Below are 18,682 nucleotides of genomic sequence, written 5' to 3' on the forward strand. Positions count from 1 at the left end.
AATTACATAAATTATCTTACGTTACGTTGATTACTCTGCTCACGAAACCTTATACACTTACAAGAAATTCGTTGAAAACAATAGTACAATTACATTTATTGAGATCAGTTGAAACTTTCAAGATTTAATATAAACAAACCCATAAATTATGCTTATAAATATGTATAAGTTACTGACGCTGATGTCGTTACAGAAATGCAAATGTTATTACCGAAAATAAAAGTTTGGTAACGACGCGGCGCTACCTAATAGAGGCCATTTAAAGTGGATTACTAGATCCGTGAATCTAATATCTATTACAAAATTAATTGTACAAATCGATTTCATGACTTATTTATTAGAACGAGTTTGTTTCTTCAAATATTCCACTATAAAATACATCGTAACTTCTATACTTAACCTCACCAATAACAATTTTGGGTAAATGTAATATTTTAAATATGTAAGCAATAAATCATTGTTATGTGTAATAAACAGTTGTCTGAAATTTATTTCTACTTGTCATCGCTTTAACGATGTTATAAAACACATTAACCGGCGAATTATTTTTACTGTAATAATTATTATTTATAAAGTGCCACAAATGCTTTTCTAATTAATATAAAAGATTCATACTATATTATAAAGAATTATGATACAAGAATACATTCAAAAAAACATATTTTGATTTACTGTAGCTTACATATATTAATAACATTATCAACATTATCAAAAAAAACCGTCGTTGTGTATAATTTTAAATCAATATCATTGATTACATTGTAAAACATTTTGATATTTTCATTAAATATAGTTAATTAAAACTCAGTTGATGTATAACACTGACCCCAATTCGGTAGATGAATCAAAAAAGTCAGAGGAATTATGGATGTGATCGATAACGAAAATATCGGTACAGAGACTGTAGAAAGTGTCTCGACCTGCGTGAGCTTTCGTTAAGTTGTTGACGCACAGGTCAGCTGCGAACTGGAACATAAATAAGCTGACAGGTCGCCTCTGGTACCACTTTGTTTGTTAATATACTGCCAATTATAATCAAACCCGACTCACTCGAGGCATCCGTCATTTTCGTAATGTTTCACGATATCATTATTTGCATCCATTTTTGCATATTACTCTTGCATAATTGACTACTTATAAGGAATACTAAATAGAGGTAAAGTACAATATGTAATAAAAAAAAGTAATTTTCTAATTTATACTGTATCACTTTATTAAAATCAATGAATGTTACGGTGAATATTCATTCAAATGATTATTAATCGATATTCTCTATCTACATCGATTGATAAATGTCCGTGTTTACATAATGTGTTATTGACAGATCTATAACTGTTCGCTAATTTATCGAACGCCATGAATATTTATGCTGTACTAAACAGTGACAGTATCTAATTATTGCAAAAGTGAAGTATAGCCGCGATCCAAAATATTTCCCACGGCGAGCGCACGCTCGAGTCGCGCCCCACCAGAGCAGCGCCTACGGAGCGAGCTAGCGGACCGCGGTTGTCGTCCATCAACATCATTATCTATTAAAAATATCACATCATATTGTTCGCTCTTTGAATTAAGCAACTTTCCTCCGCTCGAACGCTATCGGCGTGTTATCTAAAGCACCTATAAATCACTAGTATAAAAATTACGAAACATCTGTCTCTCTTTTCGCCTCGATATGCAAAATAGCAAAGATTGTTGCGATAAAGCATTTTGACTGAATGAACGCTATTGCCGCCTTGTAATAGAAGTTGCATCGGCAATCCATCATTTATTATTACCGTATAATATAAACATTTGTGTAATCTTTTAATTTTTTATTATGGAGATGTAAAATAAAATGAATGATGTTTTATTTTGTAACTGTAAGATATTTGTTATTTGATAACATTTATGTGTTTTGCACCTTGTGTTTTGTCATTGAAATAATAATACTTTATCAGTTACTAACTTTTAAGCCGCGGTTTCACCACTTTATAAGATTAAAAAAATGTATATTAAAAACTATCAGAACAAATTTTAACAAACAAATATCAACAAATTTTAAGATCTTAGCAGTTCAGACAAACATACAACAGAAAGCAACTTTTTTTTTCTCTGTAGTGAAGTATTATTATTCTGTCCTGTGAAATTTGCTCAAGCTCTTGAGTTTAAATGAAATACAAAATGACATGAGTAGCGATTCATACTGGTAATTATTATTGTAGTGCAATTTGCAAGCTGCCTCGTCCTAGAAAGCTCGCTGCAGTGCTTCGTTATGGCCCTTAAAACTGATTTATGTTCGCAATAAATATTTTTTGAAAGTTCCAGTGCGATAATAACTCCATTAATTTTGATTAATGACAGTTTCTTAAAAGTGAATTTAAACTCTCAATTGTGTACCGCGTCCAACTTGTCTCTCCCTGGATGGAAGCGAACCTTTAATTTTAATTATTTCTTTTTTATCTGGTTTTCATGTTTTTGGCGTGATACATATTGTCGCCTTGCCGTAGGAAATAAAATAATTAATACCAATTTAATATAAGATCAATTAATGTACGTATATAAAGAGTTGTCATAAATATTCATGATGGTATGTTTAAAACGTTTCACGGCCCGCTGTTAATATTCATTACAAATATGTGTAAGGTAAATTGAATGTAAAATCTTTATCCAGAAACACTGGTATTTCTAAGGACTAAGAAGTACATTCCTGGGAGCGCTTATCGCCCGCGACCCGTTGCGCCGGCAACACATTCAGCGAATTTGCAATGCGCGATATCCAGCATTACCATAAACAGTACAAGGCGGAGAGCACGCCGTCTATCGCGCTAAGACATATAAATTATTCAAAATAAAGTATCGCTTAACCTCTGACCCGCTGCCGGGAGCCGCACGCTCGCCGCGCTACGCGACCTCCGCTTTTGTCTAACACAACCCCTTTATTCTTCTCCCGAACGCCGTTTAGCGAGGTGCGGATAGCTCCTTCACTTTACATAATAACTTTACTAATCTCACCATCTATTCGCCTCTCAACTATTTAACGTCGAGTAAACGATTCATCACCATCTAAGCTAGATTATTGCAGCGATAGCTCGAGCCAGTATGCAAATCACTCTTTTGAAGCATTCCGTGTAACTTGTCAATCCAGTACAGTTCCAGTCCCAAATGAAGGTGAATAGAATAATTAAACTACTTGATATATGATACTTAAATATCGTAAAAAGTGTATCTATTTATATGGAGTAATGAAACTCATTACATTAAATGTAGACTGTAAATAAATGTATTTTTATTATATAAATGTAAGTGATAATATAACTCAAATGTTAAATGAAAGGTTGGTTACGTGCAAAATAAATACATACATGAAAAATAGTATGTTGTAGAGGGACGGTGGGAGGCGGCGCGGCGGCCGGCGTGCCGACGCGTGCGCGCGCGCACCCGGCTAGAACCGCAGGAGACGCTTATTTACACAACAGCTTTCGCAAAATGACTCATTAGGGATAACTGTACTAAATAATTACTGCAATGTGCCTTTCTATTTCTATGCGCGCGTCGCGATGCGCGTGCGCGTCCACCTGCCGCTGATCACCGTAATTATTTATTATGCATGAATGCAGTGGCGGGGCTGTCTAGGACGATCCGGACAAAGAACGGTCACTTCACAACGGACTGGTTCCATGTCTACTTGGGTGTGCTGTTCAGCCATTTTTAATATCCTCATTAATTCATATTCTCACATAACAGGCTATTAAATCGAAATGATGAAAAAACAAATGTATGCAATAATAAACAAAAATTGCATCATTTGTTTATCTTTTATGAACTATTTTAACTAGATAATAAAATAACAAACATTAGTAATATAAAAATAAGATTCATAATATAATATTAAGGAAAAACGTCTGTGCAGTATAAAAGACTTCAACGCTGTAATTTGTAAAGTGCTACGCAATCATATTCACAAACCAAACATGTTATAAAATAAAAAATTACGTGTTTTAAAGGGTAAATTTGGAATATTTCCCATATCCTACTATGAAATTTTAAACACATAACAGGCTCATTTCACAATTAATTGCATCTTTAATAGACCAGTAATTTACCTGTCGTACCAAATAATAAGGTTCACAGTGTATCAACATAAACCTTAAAAGCAATGCAGATAACGCGGAAGGCAAATTAATTTTTGTAAATATATCATTTAATTTTATTGTTGCTAATTTTAATTACAGTCATAAGAAACAGCCACGTGCAATGGCCGTATAATATTTATATTTTAGTATTGTCAGACGGCCGCAGTCGGCAGTACTTCACATCAATGTTTGTTATTTAATATTTCGGCCTCGTCTTGATGCGAGCAACCTTGTCTTAGTCAAAGCAAAAATAGACCTTCAAATATCGAAGTTGTCAGGATGTATAGCTTTGTATTGTCTTGATGTTTATGATAACAAGCCGTTTTGACGCGGTAATATCAAAAAGCGAAGGTCTTGTTTGTATTACTGAGTTGAATTTATTGCAAATGTTATCGATTTTTAATTCGCGAAAGGTGAATTCTCTTTCGTATTCTTAGAATAAATAAAACTTCATGAAATATTTACCTTTCCCTATCTCGACGAATGGAATCTACTAGTTGTTTCTTAGCACCTGTCTTCGTGGTTTAATAAAATAACATTAACGTTACATCGTATGCACTTTCCATATTTTATAATAAACTACAACGGTATTTTCTTCAATAATAAATAAAGGTTTGAAAATTGAAATGTGTCGATAGGTTATACGTAAGACATTAACAATAATATGGCTACGGTTTCTTACGAAATACGGTAAGTTTTTGGAACAAAATGTACGCTATTTTGATATAATGTAAACGTTATATATATTAATAGTTAAGTGTACAATAATGATCTAAATTTTGAATCACCAATTCTTTGTATGAGTCATATAAAGAGTATAAATAATCCACTCAATAATTCACCGATACCGTTCTATAAAATTCGTCGAATCGTTCCTAGTAATTTATAATAAGCATCTCCAGATAACGTTAGGAAATTCTATTAACATGAAAGGTGTTCTGTAATGATGATAACAATGAGATGGGCAGTTCTGTCTGTCCATGACGGGCGCGGGCGTGGTGCAGACAATTGAATTGATAAACGACTTTCTAGCGGAAAGTAGACGCATTGCTTACAGCCGCTAGGCCTTTGTAGCCAACCTCGGGATTAAACTTTGGATACGGTAAATTAGTTTAAGATGGGAGTATGAGTGATCTATTTCATAGAATTCAGTATATTAATTATTCGTATTTATATCTTGTTTCTTTTTTCAGTATGAATGAAGTGCACTTAATTATGGAAAATGTAAATAAAACGGCTTGATATTCGAGTAAGTCAATTTCAATAATCGGTCTACAGACGTCAAATATTAAAATGTAACTTAAAAAATATTAACAGGATTTAAAAAGTATAATAAAGCTTCTTTATTATTCGTTTCATACCTCTTTGTACGAGCCCAAAGCTCTTCTTCCGAGTGATTCATATAACGTTCATCGATAATAGGCTTAAATGAGCCATTCATTATCATATTCGTATTCATATGAAATATAAATTCGAGACCAGCTTTCAGAATTGCAAAATTTTAATTATATAAGAATCATGTTATTTAATTAACTAGTTTTGTCTTTTATTGGGCTACAATTGATTTATATACCTAATTATTAAGGTTAGTGTATAAATATACAACGTTGTCGATACAAGGACCATGTTTTATGCAAAATAATACAACGTAATTCAACTACAACTGTTTACTGTGCAAATACTTATCTCGATCTCGAAGGCTATTAATAAATATATGTAATAAAATAAAAATACAGACGCCGCGAGATGACTGATGTGTTTCTCATAAATATTCATCTCGAACGTTATTGAACAAAAGTAAAAGTAAAATCGCAAAGGTCTAACAGTGAAATATCGCATCACGTGTACCTACACGAACAGGTCTAGGAAGTGTTATTTTTGGGAAAATTAATAGCGAGTGCATATATTGTCTTGGTTTTAACGGTTGCGATCCATTAAGCTTTCCTGTTTATTGGCTGTGGATATAAGCCACTCAAATGCAAGGTCGTCGGGTACAAAAACAACGACGATTTTTTTGCTCTATTTTTATTCATGAATAAAAAGAATATCAGAACACCGCGCGCCGTTTTGGTGGAGCTCGGCGCGCCGCGGCCCGCGACCGGTCCATGCAGGAAGTAGATCCAATTGGACAACAAAAGATTTATGTATTTTTCTTACACATTAAACAACTCGTTTTGGATTGCATTAATTCTCCTAAAAATTCCACAATACAAAGTATTCATACACTAGCGGTCCGCCCCGGCTTCGCCCGTGGTACATATTTCGCAATAAAAGCTAGCCTATGTTCTTTCTCAGGGTCTAAAGATTATCTGTGCCAAATTTCATCAAAATCGGTAAAGTAGTTTATACATGAAAACCATACATACATACATACATACAAACCTTTCCTCTTTATAATATTAGTATAGAATAGAAGCACACCCCGGACACTCCATACAAAATGATCGTTTTGACAGTCACACTGTAGAGACTGCAAATGTGTGTGTTAACGCTTTATGGTTGGCACATTTGTGACTAGCGTAAAAAAAAATTCGCGTTTTTCTGATGAAATACATCCGTAAACAGCACAATATCTAACCATTTTCTACGAAAAACGATAATCACAAATCCAAAATAATAAAATTACTTTAAGTCAATTTGATTAATGTTGTCAATCTTCGTTGCGTATCGTCCTTGCAGAAAAATATGGCCCATTTTATGTCTGATCGCGCGGGGGTGAGGTAAGTTTAATTTTGGCGGGAGGCGGAGAGTGTCCGTTCTGTAGCGTTTAGCTACTATTATGTATTCTGTGATAGAAGTATAGATAATGCTTGGTAAATGTTTAATTATAATTTCTATTGTTTATTGTTTAGATGCTGATAGCAAATTGATGATCCTACTTTATCTTTTATATACATTTTCAGTAATAATTTTAGTATTCAAACGAAGATGCGCAAGCAAGATGTGTACCTACAGTTTATTAGAGAGCCCAACGCATTTGCTATAAAATTTCAAAGCGTTATGCAAAATACGAAGCACCTCTCCATTTTGAGATATCTATCTATTAATAAATACAACAGATCGTGGGATTGCGTCGGTGAGAGGTGATTTTAATGTGATGTTCGAGTTTTATAACGTTTATGTGAAAAGGACTTTCTTTGCACCTAATAACAATTCTTATATTTTATTAACGGTAGCCATTTATAACAATTGTGTTGTGTCATTAATATTGTGTTTCAATTTAATGCATGTATAAATTTCAAAAGCCATTTGCAGGGTAATAAATGCCGCCGATAATATTAAAAAGATTGTAATCGAGCGAACTCGTTAACGTTTATGATGTGCTTTCTATGGTGTTGTATCTTAATATTGCATCTCGTCACGTTTCCCCCTCGACGTTACGAGTGTATCAAAAATATTCAATAATTTATGTTTTGGTTCTTCAAATAAACAAGTTATGAAGCTGTTATCACGATATTGGGACGTGATTCTTTGTAATTATTACTGTGGAGGTCCATTGTAATTTTGATATAGAGAGTAACTTGAAGTAGTAGTTTTTCATAAAGTTTCCTTCCAGATACGTGATTTTGTAAGTTTTGTCTAATAAAAATTAACTAAGAATAAATTAATTCAAGTGCATATAAAGATTCACAACTGCACTTTGATATAATTGATGTTATAAAATATCGCCATATTGATTAGATCAATAGACGTTATTGATAAACCGTGTTATCGTAAATTTGTTTCGGTCAGATAACCTGTTTGTATCACTTTCAAGTCTGGACCAAAGTCAATTAATAACTTTATTGGAATCTTAATTATAAAATCCATTAAACTACGTGTTGTCTGCATGTCTCGTATTTTTTTATAGTTCAGTGTTTTAAAATTAAATCATGAAATATAAAAAAATCTTAAAAAAATTAGAATATAAAACTGTGATAAATTAGTACAATATAATATATTATTTGACAAGTATTAACTTGATGTTATGAGTGTTTTTATGTTTATTTTTTTAATTCATAATTCTTCCGCATTTTGTATTTTATAATCCTACAATGAATATGAATTGATTTTAAAATGCACAATACACTTAGTAGAGACAATATTGTTCGCGGGTCACAGCAGGAGATCGAGATGACATCTCGCAGCGTGCAGCCTCTACACTCGTGCGCCGTTTTGTAGTCGTCAACGGAGTTTAGAACTTTAAATGCTTATGAATAGAGTTTAATTCGCAACCAACGAGCAAGCAATTTTTAAAAACGTCCATAACTTGAAAGGATTAGAGTTCAATTTTGTACAACTTTTATATCCCTTGAAAATAAAAGCACAGATAGAAACTCAGATAGCTGTTGAATCCAAATTAAGCAACCAAATGCTTCGATTATAAAACTCATTGTTTGATTCGCGACTTAGTTTCTGTAAGTGGAGCTGGCGGGCGCTAACACGGCGCGGGGTTATCGCGGTCCAGGCCTCACGGTTCCCACGGAGAGCGGTGTTTTAAATACCTATTTATCTAAGTACGGTGACAGCTACGATGCATTCTATTTGAGTAGCCTCTTCTGGATGGGTCAAGGATGTAGAGGTGATTGTGGATCCGTGCCGGCCGTGCGATGGCGAGCCTGGCCTTGCCATGTTTGTACACATAGCAGAGTTCTATTATTCATGTCGCTGGTCCACTGAGCGAAAGGAGCATATACTCGCTCTATTTACATCCAATAATGCAATGGCACTTGGATTAAATTTGCTTTTTATGAGCATAATATAGCGAATATATGCGAAATATTATTAAGCTTTGAATGCGACAAGTCTGTTATAAATATTATAATAATATGCATATGTATAAGAAGCAATGTTAAATCGGTCAAGTGTAATTACTTCCTTGGACAAACTCAAAGACATCACCTTTATTGCATGCAAAGGTGATGTAGTGAGTCGTATTATATTACGGAAGTGTCGCTTTAAGTGACCAATTAAATTGGACGTTGACAATCATCTTGATTCACATTTCACCTCCAATTGGTTCGGTGAAAACAATTTTATTACAAAATATTTACAATTGCTCTCCAAAAATTAAGTGGCAGCTTGGACTTAATGTAGTGTAATATTTTATCTTGACGTTTCACCTTCTAGGAATCTGATTTTATTTTGGGTTCAGTATTGTAAAGTTTATCGTAAACACTAGACTTGTAACATTCAATTTGGAATAACAAGTTTAACACGAGAATAACATCATCGATATACAAAACAAATTACTAAATATAGACAAATTCAATTCGATTCAAATAACTAGCGCCAAATTTTCCGATTCATTTTCCTTAAATTTGAATTGATTTATTTCTATAGTTCATGTAATATTAGATTTATTGGGACTCAATTACAATTGTAAGCAATTATGAATTAATCAATCAAGACCATATTTGGATACATTTAAATTTTAATAAATAAATTCCGAGCTTATCGTGAGTCGTCCTATTCAAATGGCTTACAGTTAATTTTCTATTGAAGTGTCTTATCTGATATATGATAGAATAGCTAGCAATATTTGTAACGTGAGAATCATCATTGCCCGACTCTGAATTACGCTGATATGCATCATAAGAAATTAATAATAGCATCGGATGAGACTATAAGTAGGTATTTTTTGCTTTCCTGTGAAAAGGAAGAGTGAATATTCGTTTTATAGTGCATAATTTGTGATATGTAGAATGTATTTCCTTTAATATAAAACATTGATTCTGAAGTAAAATATAGGAAACAAGAGAACAATTTAAAAGAAATTTATTGTTAGCAAATTGACAACCTTCGTAAATAAGGCCATACTGCCGTAATAACAGCAAATGATTATCTTACCGAAGTTATCGTATTGATTGAGGGCGAAAGGCCAAATTGTAATGGGTTTGTTTTTAAGGAACCATATCATTTTTTGTGATCTTTATATTTATAAGAGTGTATAGTATATTAATACTATGCAAATAATATTCAAAAATAATACGATCAATGCTCTAAATATCCAATATAGTTAAAATGATAATCGCGAAAAACTTTCCTATAATCGATTATTTTTAAAATATTAATTTAATATACAATCTGTTCTTATTTTTAAGAAACAGACAGACTATATTATAAACAATTCCGTCATACATTATTTTGTTACCTATATCTCAAAAGTTTATGCAGCCTTTACGTCGAAAGCTCTCGGACGGCATTTTAGCAAATGGATACAAAAGCTTTATAAATTACTTATATTCTAAAACTATCATGTTCAACAGCTGTATGTATCTGCTTTAGTTGTGTAGTTTTAAAAATTTGCGATTTTGCTTCTTTTATACTAAGTAGTGACGCGTATTACCCCAATTTGGCTCTCATTTGGTATGTTTTTTTACTCTTTCAATGGCTCTTCTATTTAATCAATAAAAGCATTTCCAAAAACTTTTAAAATATACCTTTAGAATTATTATTTATAAAAATAAATAATATTATTTATTTATCTAATTCGTCCTAGTCTCCCCTCTCGGAGGATAAACTGTAGGTAATAAATTTAAGAATTTATGAATTGCAACGTGCTCTCGCAAAAATCGCTTATGATGATTGTAGGAATTGCAGGGCAGTCTCACGAATACTAAATTTAACTTTTTACGATTTCTTGTCTAATAAAAAATTAATTTAATCCCAAATTTATATAGGACAGTTTTTTTCTCATATAATTTATAGAAAGTTAATAAACCTTTATTCTCTTCTCTGCAGAAGCTGCTCTCCAAACCAGTGGGAAATAGTAAAACTATGATAAAAATGATTTTATAGAAGCAGTCTCATTGAATATGTAAATGTTAGAATTTGAGCCTAAACGTTTTGGGTAAACTCTTTTACCTGTATGCAAGATGACGTTTGATTATATAGTCTTGAATAAGTATTATTGAAAATGAATACAATAAAGTAGTAAGAGTAGCATAACTATATACATAGATTATTATCGTTGCATTGTTTTTAAATTGATCATCCGTTATTTGCATTCACCCGAAAAAAAACCTCTTTTCACTATTTATTTGCTTACGAATTTGAGAACAATTATTAGCTTCATTAATCTCGACTTGACAAAAACAAATATCAATAAAAAGCAATAAAATAAAGAAAATGTAACACGGAAATGCTTTTAATTTTTCACAGGCGTTTATCGTTCTGTTTATAAATATGAAGGTAGGTAACAGGACGAGTGCTAAAGAGCGATCGTAAGACAAAAGTGTGACCGCGCGGCCTCGCCACGGAATAAATGGTGTAATTAAGTGAAATTATTATAATTTTCTTTCCGTTTAAATGAATGTCCAAACATTAAATACTTGAATAACGTGAAGTCCAGTAATTCTTGGTGTCTAGATGCTTCACTTATAATTATAAAATTTTAAAAGTGACGTCCTCTCGCCCATATAGAGTGATTTCATAAAATTGGCCAGATTATTTTTGTCTTTTAGTTTTAAATAAATGTAGATGTTAAGAAAAATACCCACATGTACCTTTTTTTTTTTTTTTTTTTTTTTTTATAGTGGGGAAATCTTCCAAAGATACCCACGGCCCCCGGGGAAGGAGCCGTGGGTTATGTCGGATTCTTACCGACTAAAACCCCACTGTGTTCCGTCGAGCCGCTTTAATGATGGGGCCGCGGGTATTTGTTGGAATTCTTCCGCGACATACCCACATGTACCTACCATTTCAGTAGAAGATCAGACAAACATGTTTTCATACATTGATAACATAACTTTAGTTATTCGTTTAATTAATTGGATTAATTATACAGTTATTTATACCTTTTTTGTATATAATATTATATGTATTATATATTATATGTTATTACATTTTTTTCAATCGAAAAATAAAAGCAATTGTATGGCTATCGACCCACTATGCTCACAAACAAATGATACGGCTCAAAGCCTTTTAAGAAGGTGGGATCGTGAGTCCTCGTTCGAATAATTAACAGCGATCAAATGACCGTACTTGTAAATCTTCAGACTTGGACATAGACAACATTTCACAACGGTCTAAATTTATACGGAATCATGATTCCTTCTTATATAACGAATCCAGTCCTTTAAAATATATTCCGTACTTTGACACGACCTATCCGTGTGTGTTGTGAAATAATGCGTTGTAGAGGCACGATATTAATATTTATAACTACAATATTTACAGAATCGTGTACACCAATAAAGTCATGTCATGCGAAATCACTTTTAGAAATCAATATAAGCGCGATACTATGGCATTTAATATCAGCTTCTATCAACATTCTGAGGGTTGTAATAATATTTTGCGGTAATTGAATCGCTTCACGTTTTACATAAAAGCTTTGTTTTCAGTATTAACAATTTATTTACGATGGGAAACATTACGAGAAATATTCAATACCTACATATACATAATACATAATTATATCATTCGTGCAATATTTATGTACAGGAATAATTGTAATGAATCTTGTTTGGCTCTATTTATTACATTTAGTTGTTTTTATACAAATATAAAGCCCACTGAGATTTGTGCACTTATTATCTGTTATGATTATATAGTCTGGCGAACGCAACCAAAAAGCATTTCGGACTTGAGACAAATTGTGCGATAAGTGCTCCGTTTTTTATTTGGGTTATTATTTATACGATGTCACCGGTTGTCACTACTGTCTGAATCATGGTTTGCTTCGAAGCTAAAAGCATTTAGACTTCTTACATTACTTTACACGCTGTTAATACCTAACGTTCACGATTAAATTTATTTAAATTGCCGCTAGGATTATGTTAAATACATGAATTATACTTGTTTTGTAACTTAAATGTTAATGCTTGACAAAATTGATTGCCTCTGGAAAATCATGTATTATCTTTTGTGTAAATACATTAAATACAAAGTTGTTCTTCCTTTAATTAAACATAATTTTTAATCATGGGTTTCCATATTACTACAGATATTCATTATAATATAGTAGCTGTTAATTGTTTTCTAAAGGACCCGATCATACATAGGTAGGTACTAGGTATGAGTCAAAATAAGAACCTTGGAATAAGAAAAAAGTAAAATCTTTTCAGTGCATCACAAAAACTGTTTTAAAGATATTCACAATAAATTTACACATTTTCACATTTCATGATAAACTTAATAAGCAATTTTTATCATATTTGACTACAAGCATACAATAACCTACCAAGTACCAACATTATAGAAAAAAAAAGTGTAGCTAAAAGTCAAAAGTGGAGATAAAAGCAAAAAAATAGCGCCTTTACTGACTCTTTTTAATTACTGTTCTATTAATGTTATATGTATATCTTCATCGTAGTACAAGAATCCATTTCCAATCGCTATTTGAACAGCTTTAAGCAATTTATATTGGACTAAATAAATTAGACAAGCAGCTAGCAACTGAAAATTAATCGAATTAGTCTTTTTTAAGTTTTGTCGGCAAAAAGTCGTAAATCTTACGACTTGCGGAAATGTGCGATACTTGTCCCAATTGATTAATTATAGCATTCGCTTATAATATTCGTATATATTAACTTATTAATCATGTATTATAAATTAATAAATCGAAGTTTTACCTTTATTTTCGCTTCCGCCATCAATATTGTGTAGACGGGCGCGTCTAGAAGCGAGCTTGAGGTAGTCTACAACGTGGCCCGATGAACGTGTGCGATACTATTCATTACGCGGTACTCGCGCGTCAAATTAGCTGGAGCCGCGCGTAATTAGATAGTGCTTTGCCGTTTGGCGCGCCCGATGTTCCGCCAGAATGCGAAGGCTCGTAGGATCGTACCGCAGCCACACATGAACCTTACACAACGCCTTCATTAGCCAAATATATGTAGATGCACTTTATTTATGTACGCACGCTGTCGCACTCAAGTAGTTGCTCATGCAATAGATGCTAAATTAGCATTTGCACCGTTGAATATCTGCATAAAGATTAGCTTATAACTAATGACATCCGGAGTAACTAAAATGTAAGCTAATAATACTTTATGTAAAAATGCAAACGTCCATAATGAATTTTAATTGCACCAGGTACATTTTTAAGTATAATTTTATGTAGTTTCAAAGATATTTAATATAACAGGTAAGAAAACATTATAAGTTGTATTGCATAACCTAATGAACAACAATCCTAACAAAAAAATAATTAGAAGGGTGCTCGAAAGTTACAAAACATGTTGTACGTAACAAAGTTTAAGAATTTGAGCTTTTATTAGAGTACTAATATTGTATGCATTGTTACGTAATAAACTTACAAAAGAGTAATAATCTACAATAAAATATGATACGCGTAATGTAACTTAAGCTTTAAATAAAGTGTTTTACGACTTATCGTGAAATTACAGTGGAACATTGTTACAAATAAATAAACATATAGGTACATATTTTTAATAAACGTCGCTTATGTAAAACATATTTACCTTTAACCACTAAGGAAATACAATAAATATTTCAATAATTTGGAAAATCCAAAAGTGCACGCCTTATAATTTTTTTTTAATAAATATTTATTAATTATTATTTTTGTTTATTTAATAACAATTAAACCACATCGAATCAGACCCTGAAAAATGAAAGGGTTCTATTCCTGAGCATACTCAAGCGTAAGAGAAAAAAAAAGACTCGATTAGTAAAGTATTTCGGTCGCTATCGTGTTAACAAGAAAAAGGATCCGCACATACAGACACACGGACGTCCAAGACAGAACTTTTTTAAACTGTTTTTTAACTAGTTTAAATAACAAAAATGACATCAAAAATATCATGAACGTTAAAAATAGTGTTTTTTCTTAATATGTGTGTGTATGTATTATCTTACAAGTGCAATGTATGATACATAAAGACATTTTAAGTTTGAAAAATCAGATGTTTTGCGCGAAGTGACAGTAGTACCCACCTCAACGCTTCGCTTATGAGGCGTGCAATATGGCATGTAGGTAAGTATAAGTATAAAAACTGGAAATAAATATTGAGTGTACTCTATATTATAATAAGCACGATAAAGAAGCGTTGTCGTGCACGAATATCTCAACGACAGGCGCTCATCTGCTGACATTGTGTTAATTAAGAGTGCAATCATCAGGTGTGCGTCCGTTATGCGATGGCACGCGAATGCGAAATTGTAGGATGCTTGATGTTTCCAATTATAGACTGGAACTACGATTGTGATAATCGTCTTGTTCCTCCTGTCGTCAATTACGCCCAACTCGAACCTGCTCTTCCTATCAACGTAAATAGCCACTAGTTATCAAAATTGACACGACCATTGTTACATTATTCTTCATCAATATTAAAATAATATACCTCGATAAGTATTCCACGATAGAGCAACATTATAAAATTAATTAAAATCGATCATTTATTTTAATAATTTAATACAAAAAGCCAAGTTAATAAAGTCTATATCGTAGGACAATTAGTGCAATTGCTAAAACGGTTTCATAGGCAGGTGTAAAAGTGCGACAACAGCTCATAATTCCTAGTAACGGCATTGGCTTAAGGCCGGTCTAGGGAAGCGTGCTTGTTGCTGCAAAATTACTAGTTCACTATAATCGATCCTTGTATAATTCTAAGCCATACACCTGACCATTTTAACGGCAATTGTTTATTGCATAAACGTATCTTGTATATGATGAAGAAAGAGTAAACCTGTCAGCGAGAATCTAGTCGTCATTAGTTAGCATTTTCGACATGTTTCTAATTTTTATGCATTAACAATTTGAAATAAATCAACTCTGATTTCATTGCCAGTCTGATCATTTATTATATCTGGTTTTTAAATTCAGAAACGAGTCGATTTCGAATGGTTGAAATACACCAAAAGCCAAAATACAACCATTCAAATTAAATTTCCTCTTTTTCAATTAGATACTTACGCAAAACGTGTTTGCAAAAAAAACAAATTTACAGTAAATTATAGAATATGTAGAATGCAAGTACATATGTACCACAGTTAATTTTATAAAAACGATAACTATATTTCTACATACATATTATAATTATTTACAACATTGCTTTGAGGTTGTTTGTTACACTTGCTTAATTGTAGGCAAAAAAATTGGACGGGTTCGAATGATCACTCCATAGACCTTCATATTTTTTTAAATAAGTAATATGGATATATGTATATAAATAACAATATAAATGAACAATTGAATGAAATAATATGGATAACTTCTACAAGTTTGAGGTAGGTCATAACGATGTATGGTGAGAAAATCACGCTTAATTTCATACGATTTATTTGTTATTAATGTGACGATAGTTTGGTATTACATATTAGTAAAATAAAATAAAAACATACTACCTAGTAATTTTGTGTAGATACACAGAAAAGTTTGAATAGGTACCGTTATAGAGTGACTGCCGCGGGCTAAGCGCAAGTCTACGAAACTTGTTATTAGTAACGAACAATGCACTCTGTACAAAATATAACATGATATTATATTAAAATTACTTTTTAATTTTCGGTGAATAAGGTTCTTTTTTTCAGTTTGGTACACTATTTTTATCGCTATTTTGTTTCATTTGGTACATTATGTTACTGTAACCATAGAAAAACTCAAACGGCTGAGATATTTGTTTTGTAAGAATTTTTTTTTTATTTCTGTCTCTTAATTCTTTATTTACTCTGAAAAAATATTTATCTATTACTTATCATACTAATTTTAATAATAGACAAGTCCAATTAAAACTAAGATGTAATAAGCTAACCACTAAACACATTAACACAGTCAAGCCTATCTTTTAGTAATGGGCATATTCAAATGATGCAGGGATATTTATTCGATATTTTATCGGATAGTGGCGTTAATATTCTATACACAAGATTGAGTAAGTCGTATATTAGGCGCTTCTGTTCATTACGAGTATTTACAACATCCATGGTGTTTGCTGCAAGCCGCCTCAAATTACAATGTTCCGCAACACGTTGCTTGACTAACAAATTTGCCACTCGGTGTATCTCTTAGCCATTAGTAGCCTCGAGTGTTTGTTTTCAGCCCACGTTTATATGCTACGAGTAAATATATTGCAAGAGCCTACTTAAATTATTTACGTATAGATAAGTTTCCGTGAAAATGACTCTCGCATTTCCCTTTCTTATGATGTTTATTGGTTGCTGTTTTAATTATAGGTACTTCTGCTACTTTTGGACTTTGTTGGTATTAGGGAAAATAAGAATATATTTTTAAATTATATTTCATGATAATGAAGAAATTGGTATAGCAACTTAAAAGTAAAAGAATTTCGTTTTATGCATTACTCTTTCTTTCAAAAAGCTTATCATAAGCTCTCAGTTACTTATATGTTATATTTTCACAAAAATATTATTTCTATACAAAATTTTATTATAACAAGTAGTAACATTATAAAGTAAATTAAATATCATCTAAATATAAAATCTCTCTCGAAACTAGGTACTACCTTGTACCGCCTTCTTGTTTGTGAAACTCTCGTATGTCGTACAAATGCATTAACATGGTGAACGCCAATGAAAGTTACGAGCATTGATAGTACTCGCTTAATTAACTCACCCCGAGGTAACAAAGTACATCATTAGAGGCGCAATCGTGTTATTTGTGCCGATAGGACTATTCGTGTCAATGCAAATGAGCGCTAATCTTGGATCTCGTAAAACTCCGTCAATTTTGAACGCCACATAAACCTGGCAAGTACATGATTATCTAATTATCTAATGAAAACCTATGATGTGTTTTCAACGATTGTATTTATTTGTATTTTAGATTTGTTGTCGTGACAAACTATGATTGTATTCAGTAATATTTATACAATTACATGTTTATAATGGGAAAACACTTTTAAAGGTATGTAGGTATATTCAACACATATTTATATCTGTAGTATCTGAAGTATTTATCAAAATTAAAAACAATTTTAGATGGTGAGTTCCTCTTAATGCTAAATAATAAAAAAGTGATCCAGTCAGGCCAAAATTCATATTGGTTAACTGAAAATTAATACAAAACTGCGTTTTAATGTGATTATTTATTCTTACCTATTTTAATAATTTAAACAACACTATAAACAAATAAAAATGATGTATGGTGATAGGCTGCATAAGAAGGTCGTATTATTTTAAGCGCGGATATAATTTATCTGTAATATTGTGCAATACATTTGCACATTATAAGATATCTAGTTATATACAGCATGTTCATAAAAGAAAAACTAAATAAAAATACTGAACTATGCATTCTACATCTATTGTCACGACGTATTTAAAAAGTAGATATTAATATCTCTTAGCTACCGATGACCTTATTAAAGTTTAGTGAATGCAAAACCATTAATCGCAAGCTTTCATTTGCAAAGTTAAATGCATCGCATCAATCATTTACGTTTGCAGATAAAAATGTTTTAAGATGTAATTGCTTGGCTGCAACTTATGAAACTTCCTTCAAAATTCGTGCCGTTTTCATTCTGATAATTCGAACGAGGTAGTTGGGCTACGTAAGCTGCAATTAAGGATAGCATATTAATTTTTACGATGTATTCATTGTCGGACAAAGATGTTTTGAAAGAATTTTTACTCCATAAAACCAAACTTATCTGTAATCA

General features: G+C 32.1%; 1 long non-coding RNA gene across 4 annotated transcripts in view; it reads right to left on the reverse strand.

Annotated features, from left to right (window-relative positions):
* Positions 1-13,975, reverse strand: part of LOC149490443 (uncharacterized) — a 43,841-nt gene extending 29,866 nt beyond the window's left edge. For 2 of the 4 annotated variants that reach the window (XR_016316756.1, XR_016316761.1), the window contains exon 1: positions 13,673-13,975. This is a non-coding gene — a long non-coding RNA (uncharacterized LOC149490443). Of the gene's footprint in view, positions 1-3,341; positions 3,582-13,672 lie in introns of those variants that run through there. The other 2 variants (XR_016316758.1, XR_016316762.1) reach the window with 1 other exon arrangement.
* Positions 13,976-18,682: the final 4,707 nt, after the last annotated feature.

Source organism: Colias philodice, chromosome 2, assembly GCF_061535455.1.
Source record: "Colias philodice isolate Cphi_HAF_F1 chromosome 2, ilColPhil1 Martin Lab GWU primary, whole genome shotgun sequence".
Classification (NCBI taxonomy): Eukaryota; Metazoa; Arthropoda; class Insecta; order Lepidoptera; family Pieridae; genus Colias; species Colias philodice.